Source organism: Pongo abelii, chromosome 1 (genome assembly GCF_028885655.2).
Source record: "Pongo abelii isolate AG06213 chromosome 1, NHGRI_mPonAbe1-v2.0_pri, whole genome shotgun sequence".
NCBI lineage: Eukaryota > Metazoa > Chordata > Mammalia > Primates > Hominidae > Pongo > Pongo abelii.
This window is the reverse complement of record NC_071985.2, coordinates 89,716,465-89,724,262: the sequence shown is the minus strand read 5'-3', so window position 1 is coordinate 89,724,262 and position 7,798 is coordinate 89,716,465.

The window sequence follows — 7,798 nt, the reverse complement described above, 5'->3', positions numbered from 1 at the left end:
GGTGTAAAACCTGATTGTATATTCCATCTACTGAGATAGGAGAAAACTGCCTTAGGGCTGGAGGTGAGACATGCTGGAGGCAATACTGCTCTTTAAGGCATTGAGATGTTTATGTATATACACCTCAAAAGCACAGCACTTTTTTCTCTACCTTGTTTATGATGCAGAGACATTTGTTCACATGTTTTCCTGCTGGCCCTGCCTCCACTATTACCCTATTGTCCTGCCACATCCCCCTCTCCGAGAAACACCTGATAATGATCAATAAATACTAAGGGAACTCAGAGACTGGTGCTGGTGTGAGTCCTCCATATGCTGAGCATCGGTCCCCTGGGCCCACTCTTCTTTCTCTATACTTTTTCTCTGTGTCCCTTTCCAACGAGAAATGCCCACAGGTGTGGAGGGGCAGGCCACCCCTTCACCAAGCAAGAATCTTAGCCAGTCTTCAGGCTCGTGTTGGCCAATGGCTCATCATCTGTGAAACATTCCTTCTGGCACAGGCCACAGCATGGGCAGTAGGAAAATCCTAGGTGAGCACTAGTTCCCATCCTGGCCTCCCGTGTCTGTGGCTCAGCACCATTCTTTCCCTTTGGTGATGCAAAGCCCCAGCCTGAGAATGAGGAGGACTATACTTCTGTAGAAAATAGCCTTCCCCAAAAAACTTCAAGTGGGTTATGCATCGAAGCCATCTCCTACCTCTTAAACTCTTAAATGTGTCCCTAAGACTTGCCACTCTCTCTCCTGACACTGTGGCTGGGGGTGCCAACGTCACCTGCCTGAGAGTGTCTGGTCTGGACTGCTCCTGAGTGTCTTGGCTTCCCAGCCAAAGGTCGTCATCATCACAGCCTCTGACCAGAGGTCCCCTATAGCATGAACTGACCCCACAGAGAAGGGCCACTAAGGCCAGATCACCTGGCCACATGGAGCTCATGATGAGCACATTTATCTGGATAAGGAAAAAAAAAAACCTGCAAAACCAAAATGAAAATACAGAATTCCCCCAAACTCCGAAACCTCTCCTAGTAGACCTGACTGAAGAGTCTAAAACTGGCCTGGGGAAAGCACTGGGAAAAAACACCCTGGGGTCTGCCCTGCTGGGTGAGATGAGGAAGCCCACAGGGCAGATGGCTGATATGGAGGCTGAGCAGACTAGTCAACCAGATAGCCCTGTTGTGGCACTGGGGCTGTCAGGGTTGAGGGGAGAGTGGAAAGAAAACTGGGCTTCGAAGTGGCTGTAGCCCAGATCCAGGCCCAGGCTCTACTCAGCTCCTTTATGCTGAATGTTCATGCCTGCCATCAGCTCCCTGGCCAGATGGTATGAGCTGAGTGATCAGGCCTGGGGAGGAGAGCTGAAAATCCCACTGGCAGTGCCTTCTTCCCCGTATCCTGTCTGTGGTGCTGGGATTGCCCACTGCAAGGCCCTCACCAGGTGTCTCACATCAGTACCTCCTCCAGCAGTTCAGACCTGCTTTAGGGAACTGGAGTCTGGAAGTGGAGAGACATCTGAGGGTCTTCACCATCTGAGGACTTCCTCTCCAAACTGCTGTCATTTCCACCGATGCTCCTCCATCCTTCCAGACCCCAGATGCAATATGTGGGGATCCCTCCCTTCCTGGGGCCTGCGCTGAACTGACTCTGAATTCTTCATGTCCCTTAAGGGGTGACTATGACTGAGAAAGAGTCACTGCTTCACAGACTCTCTCCACAGCATTTTTAGAAGCATTCATGGTAGGACTGGGGTGCTTCCTACTACCTTTCAAATGACCTCATGCGGCAGTCATGTAATTTGCTAGCCTGCTTTTTACTGGCATACATTGTTAAAGAAAGGGAAATGCCCATGCCACTCTACTCCTTCTAGGAAGGAATAGGGTTCAGGAACTGGTGACAGTGGCTATTGAGTCACCAGCCTCAGATCTTTTCTGTGCTCCAAAAACTGCCTCCCATAACCCTGGTCTGTGTTCTTAGAGTGGTAAATATGAGGATAATTTGCAAAGTACCCTGGAAACCCTGGATAACCACTATGAGAAGCAGAATTCATTTCTGTCTCTGAATAGTTCTGGTCCTTAACTAACCAGTGACCTCCCTGAGAAACAGAGACAGCTGGGGAAATGGGGGCCGTGTGCTCCATGAAGTCATTTAATGACCCTCTGAGATACTCATGGGCCATTTATGCAGTCCAGAGCAGCGATTCCTGCACCGTCACACCAAAGAGGTGGCCTGACCTGAAGTAAGTCCAGGAAAGAGGGGAGAGCTAGGACACTTAAGCTGCTTGGAAAAGCTAGCTATAGGGTAGAAATCTTCAGTGAAGAATTCTAACTGGGACCACTGGAGAGAGAGGTGAATTGTGGAGAGTAACTCCAGATGAAGCCGAGTGGTGGAAGCCCAATCCACCTGCTTCTCCATCCACTTGCCTCTTCTCCATCCACCCACCTCTTCTCCATCTACCTGCTTGCCCCAGCACTGACCATGAGAAAACCATTCCATTGGTTTAAAATATAGTGACTCTAAACATCCTTTAATGATATATAGATATACTTACAAGGAGTGACAAATCTAATTGTCTACCACTTAATCGCTTTATCAGATAACACTGCTAGTTAAGAGAAAAATATTTAGGAATTGTAGTCTTTTTTTGACATTAGGGTTCCATCCTCCAATTGTTAATTTTATGTGTCAACTAGATGGCATTATGAAGTGGCCAGATTAAACATTATTTCTGAATGTGTCTGTGAGGGGGTTCTGGGTGAGATTAGCATTTGAATCATGGACTCAGGAAAGTAGATTGCCCTCCTCAATGTGGTGGGCATCATCCAATTCATTGAGGGCCTGACTAGAACAAAAAGGCAGAAGGAGGAATTTGTCCCTTTTGCTTCCCGCCTGCCTGTTGAGCCCTCGTACTGGGATTTACACCGTCAGCTCCCCTGGTTCTCAGGCCTTCAAACTCGAACTGGAATTACACCACTGGCTTTCCTGGATCTCCCGCTTGCAGACAGCAGGTCATGAAACTTCTCAGTCTCCATAATCACATGAGCCAATTCCTCATAATAAATCTTTTTATGTATATATATCCTGTTGATTCTGTTTCTCTGGAGAACCCTAACTAATATTCATCTCCTCTTTTAAAAATCACAAATGTAATATAGCACTGAAGGAAATGTCTTTAAAAGAAAGAAAATAAAATGTGATCCAGGTATAGTGGCTTATGCCTGTAATCCTAACACTTTGGGAGGCCAAAGCAGGAGGATTATTTGAGGCCAAGAGTTTAAGATCAGCCTGGGCAACATAATGAGACCCCAGCTCTACAGAAAAAAAAATTTTTTTTAATTAGCCAAGCATGGTGGCACATGCCTGTAGTCCCAGCTACTTAGGAGGCTGAGATGGGAGGATTGCTTGAGCCCAGAAGTTCAAGATTACAGTGAGCTATGTTTGTACCACGCACTCCAGCCTGGGTGACATAGTGAGACCCTGTCAAAAAAAAAAAAAAGAAAAAAGAAAGAAAGGAAAATCTGCCATCATTTTTAAACTGTCACAACTGCTTTCAAGTTTGCAATTTTCCAAACCTTTCTTTATAAGGCAGCAGATGAGTTTAGAATTCTGGCTACATGGTCAGATAGTCCAGGGCCCACATCCCCATTCTGTTATTTATAAATCATCCCACCTTAGGCAAGTTATTTAATCTCTCTAAGCCACGCTTGCCTCATCAGTAACAGAGTTAAGATGGAAAAAAATCTCATAGGATTGTTAGGAGAAGTAAATGGCATAAATGCAAGTAAGATGTCCACTGCAGCACCTGACATGTGAAAGCCATTTTGCATTTGGTGTCTATCACTTTTTATGGTTTCCTGAGGTGGTCATGATTAATTAAATGACGAACCCCATAAAGCTGCAGCTGGGGATGCACAGGAAGTTCTGCTGTGTGGTCAAGATCAAGGACACTCCTCAGAGACATGGAGCAGAATGCTTCAGGCACCCTACAAATGAATGTCATTCCTGGGCATCTCTATTGGAGGCAACAATAACTTTGCAACATAAATTAGGGACAAAAACACACTATAGACTATTAAGACCTTTTAGCAATTGAAGACAGAGAGACGGATTTGATGTGATAAGTGTTTTAAAGCCCTGTTATAAAAGAATTGAAATTTCTCAGCATAGACTATCACATTTCATAAAGAAAATATCAGTGTATAATATGTAACAGGAAGAGTTATATATGTAGACTATGAATCAGAACAGAAAATGTGAAACAGAATGAAAATGTGAACTGAACCCTTGGCCACACCTGATGCAGTTTCACAGAATCCACGTGTGGAGGGATTGGAAGACAATACCAAAATCATACAGTACAGTAAATGCAGTTAGTGTTTATTTTCATTGTATAAAATACCTCTGAGGTTCTCATTCTGTATGGTGGGCTCGGTCACTTCAATTTATCTTTTTGCTTTATTATACAATTTCAAGTAAAAAATACCTCTAGGTATCATCGTAAGTAAACATCTGATAGTTAGGCTAATCTCAAATAATAATTACAGGTAAGATGCTGGTGCCTGGGATAGACACCAAGTGTCTTTTACTAAGCAACGGCTTAAGTGAAGTTTTTTCTTGCCTCAGTGGGCTATTCATTCCAGAAGAACATTTGTAACTACAGTCACTGCGTTGCACATAGTTTTGTATTTTTTTAAATTTAACATAATACGTTACAATGACTCACATGTTGTTGCCTAGTTTAATGAAGAACAATTTCTTAAAGAACATTGTGTTCATTATCTCTCCTTGAAAAAAGAACAAATGAAGATCATGAGATTGTTTAAAATGTCAAATTTTAAAAAGCGTTCTATGGAGTAAAAGAAGTAAAGATCATACTCAGAGATAGACACTTCCTTCTTTAGTTTTATTGTTTCTAAATTTTGCTTTGTTGAGCAAGACAATAGAGTTAAAACAACAAGGAGTATGTTTTATCTTAAGAAATTTTCATAGGGGTGAATAAGTCAGTTAAAGAGGCAGCCTCTTTTTCTGTTGTATTTGTCTTTAAGAAGGACGGCTCATGGTGCCCAGTTCTGATGACAGAACCTGGATAAAGACTATTAAAATGAACTCTGGTCTTGTCTGGGCCCCAAGTGGCTGGGATATTGTGCTGCATGCTCAGATGGCATTTTGAGACCCAGCTGTCCTTCTTGGATTACCCTCCAGCCAGAACCTCCAGCAAAAGTTTCTGTGGAGACATTTCCCCTGCAGCTTAGAACATCTACTATTTCTCCTGGAGGAGACTCCCACTCCATGAGAAAACCCTTCCCTGGAACAGAGGGCTGGGAGAAAGACAAGCAATTACCGTTGCTTCCTATATTGTTTACTGAACTCTTTAAAACACAAGAATCTATTTTAAGAACATGGGTCCTTAATTTGGCTTGCTCACGGAAGTATGGTATGTCATGGGACTACAAGAAGATGAGAATCCTACAGTAGTACAGCTGAACTTTTCCAAGAGCTCAGCACCAGGTCTAACTTTACTATTATCCACAGGTAATTCACAGATGAGGAAACTGAAGCTTAGAGAGTTAAATAACTTGCTTGAGGTCACACAGTAAATAAATAGCAGACGCAGCACTTGGATATAATCTCTACTGCCTCTTACCACACTGGCTCAGGATACATGCTATTTAGCAAAGCCATTATTGGAGTCCTTCATATCTAGGGGCAAGAAGGCCAGATAAGGAGAGACCAGGGAAAGAGAATAGCGTGGTCCTATGCGCTCTCTTTATGACATTCCTTCTAAGCTCTTGCCCCATATCCTAATCTACTTATCACTAAGAATTTTTGACTCTTGACTTCCTTTAGTCTTTCCCGTCTTCTTAGAAACTGCTCCAGCCTTGGCCTGGGGCTCTCTCTTTCTCCCCACTCCTTTCCGCCCTTTGACCTGTCTAGCTCCCAGGAGATTTCTTGCCACTGGCCCAGGTCAACAAACAGACTCATCAGGGGCCTGCCGTAAGCATGATTCTGCTCTTCTTATCCTGAGTTATACACTGAGGCTCCACAGGCCCTGATATTTCTGATGCAAGGCAGGTGAGATCCAAAATTGTGGCTTAGCCCAGGAGGGCTCTAGGCTTTGCCCAAGAAAGAATTCAAGGGTGAGCTGGTGGTGTTAACAACTTTTATGAAGTGACAGTGTGCAGCAGCAGGACATACACTGTTCCTTGCAGAGCAAGGCTACCCCATAGGCTGTGTGCCCAGAATAGCAGGTCAGAGGCAGTTATACACTCACATTTCTACTCACTTTTAATTATATGCAAATTAAGGGGCAATTTATGCAGAAATTTTTAGGAAAAGGGTGGTAACTTCCTGGTTGTCAGGTCATTGCCAGGGAAAGGGGCAGTAATTTCTGAGTGTTGCCATAGCAATGGTAAACTGACATGGTACACTGGTGGGTGTGTCTTATGGAAAACTGCTTCCACTCCAGCCCTGTTTCAGCTAGTCCTCAACTTGGTCCTGTGTCTGAGCCCTGCTTCTAGAGTCAAGTCCCACCTCCTATTTTACTTCCACTGTTTGACAAACTCATGGCTCTCTATTTGGGATCTTAGATATTTGGCTCCACTATTGCCCAGTTCTGCTCTTCCTTGAATGATTAATATTTGGACAATTTATACTGCCACCCAAAGAATCTGAGGGTTCAAGTTTGACCTTATGCTAATAAAATTTTTATGCCAAGTAAGATTCTTTTTTTTACATTTTAGATTCAAGGGGTGCAAGTGTAGATTTGTTACATGGGTGTATTGTGCAATGCTGGGGTTTGGACTTCTATTGAACTCATCACTCACATAGTGAATATAATACCCAATAGGTAGTTTCCAACCCTTACCCTACTCCCTTGCTCCCCACTCTTGGGGTCCCCAGTATCTGTCTATTGTTTCTGTCTTTATGTCTGTATGTACCCTTTATTTAGCTCCCACTTGCAAGTGAGGACATGTGATCATTAATTTTCTGTTTTTGTGTTAATTTGCTTAGGATAATGGCCTCCAGCTGCATCCATGTTGCTGCAGAAGACATGATTTCATTCTTTTTTACAGCTGCATAGTATTCCATTGTGTACACATACCACATTTTCTTTAACCACCCCACTGTTGATGGGCACCTAAGTTGATTCCATGACTTTGCTATTGTGAATAGTGCTGCAATAAACATATGAGTACTGGTGTCTTTTTGATAAAACTACTTCTTTTCCTTTCAGTAGATGCCCAGTAGTGGAATTGCTGAATCAAATGATAGTTCTAAAATAACTTTGAGAAATCTCCATACTGTTTTCCATAGGAGTTGAACTTATTTACATTCCCACCAACAGTGTATAAGTTTCCTTTTTTCTCCACATTCTTGCCAACATTTGTTATTTTTTCACTTTTTAAGGATAGCTATTCTAGCACGTGTGAGATGGTATTTCATTGTGGTTTTAATTTGCATTTCTCTGATTATTAGTGATACTGAACCTTTTTCATATGTTTGTTGGCCACTTGCTGTCTTCTTTTGAGAAATGTCTCTTCATGTCTTTTGCCCACTTCTTAATGGTTGATATAAATGGATGTTTTTCACCTCCAAATGTTGAAATGTAATTCCCAGTGTTGGAGGTGGAGCCTAGTGGGAGGTGTTTGGGTCGTACAGGCAGATAACTCATGAATGGCTTGGTGTCTGCCCCACAATAATAAGTTCATGAAACAGCTGGTTGTGTAAAAGAGCATGGCATCTCTCTCACTCCCTCTCTTGTCATGTGACATGCCTGCTCCCCATCACCTTCCACTATGATTGTAAGCTT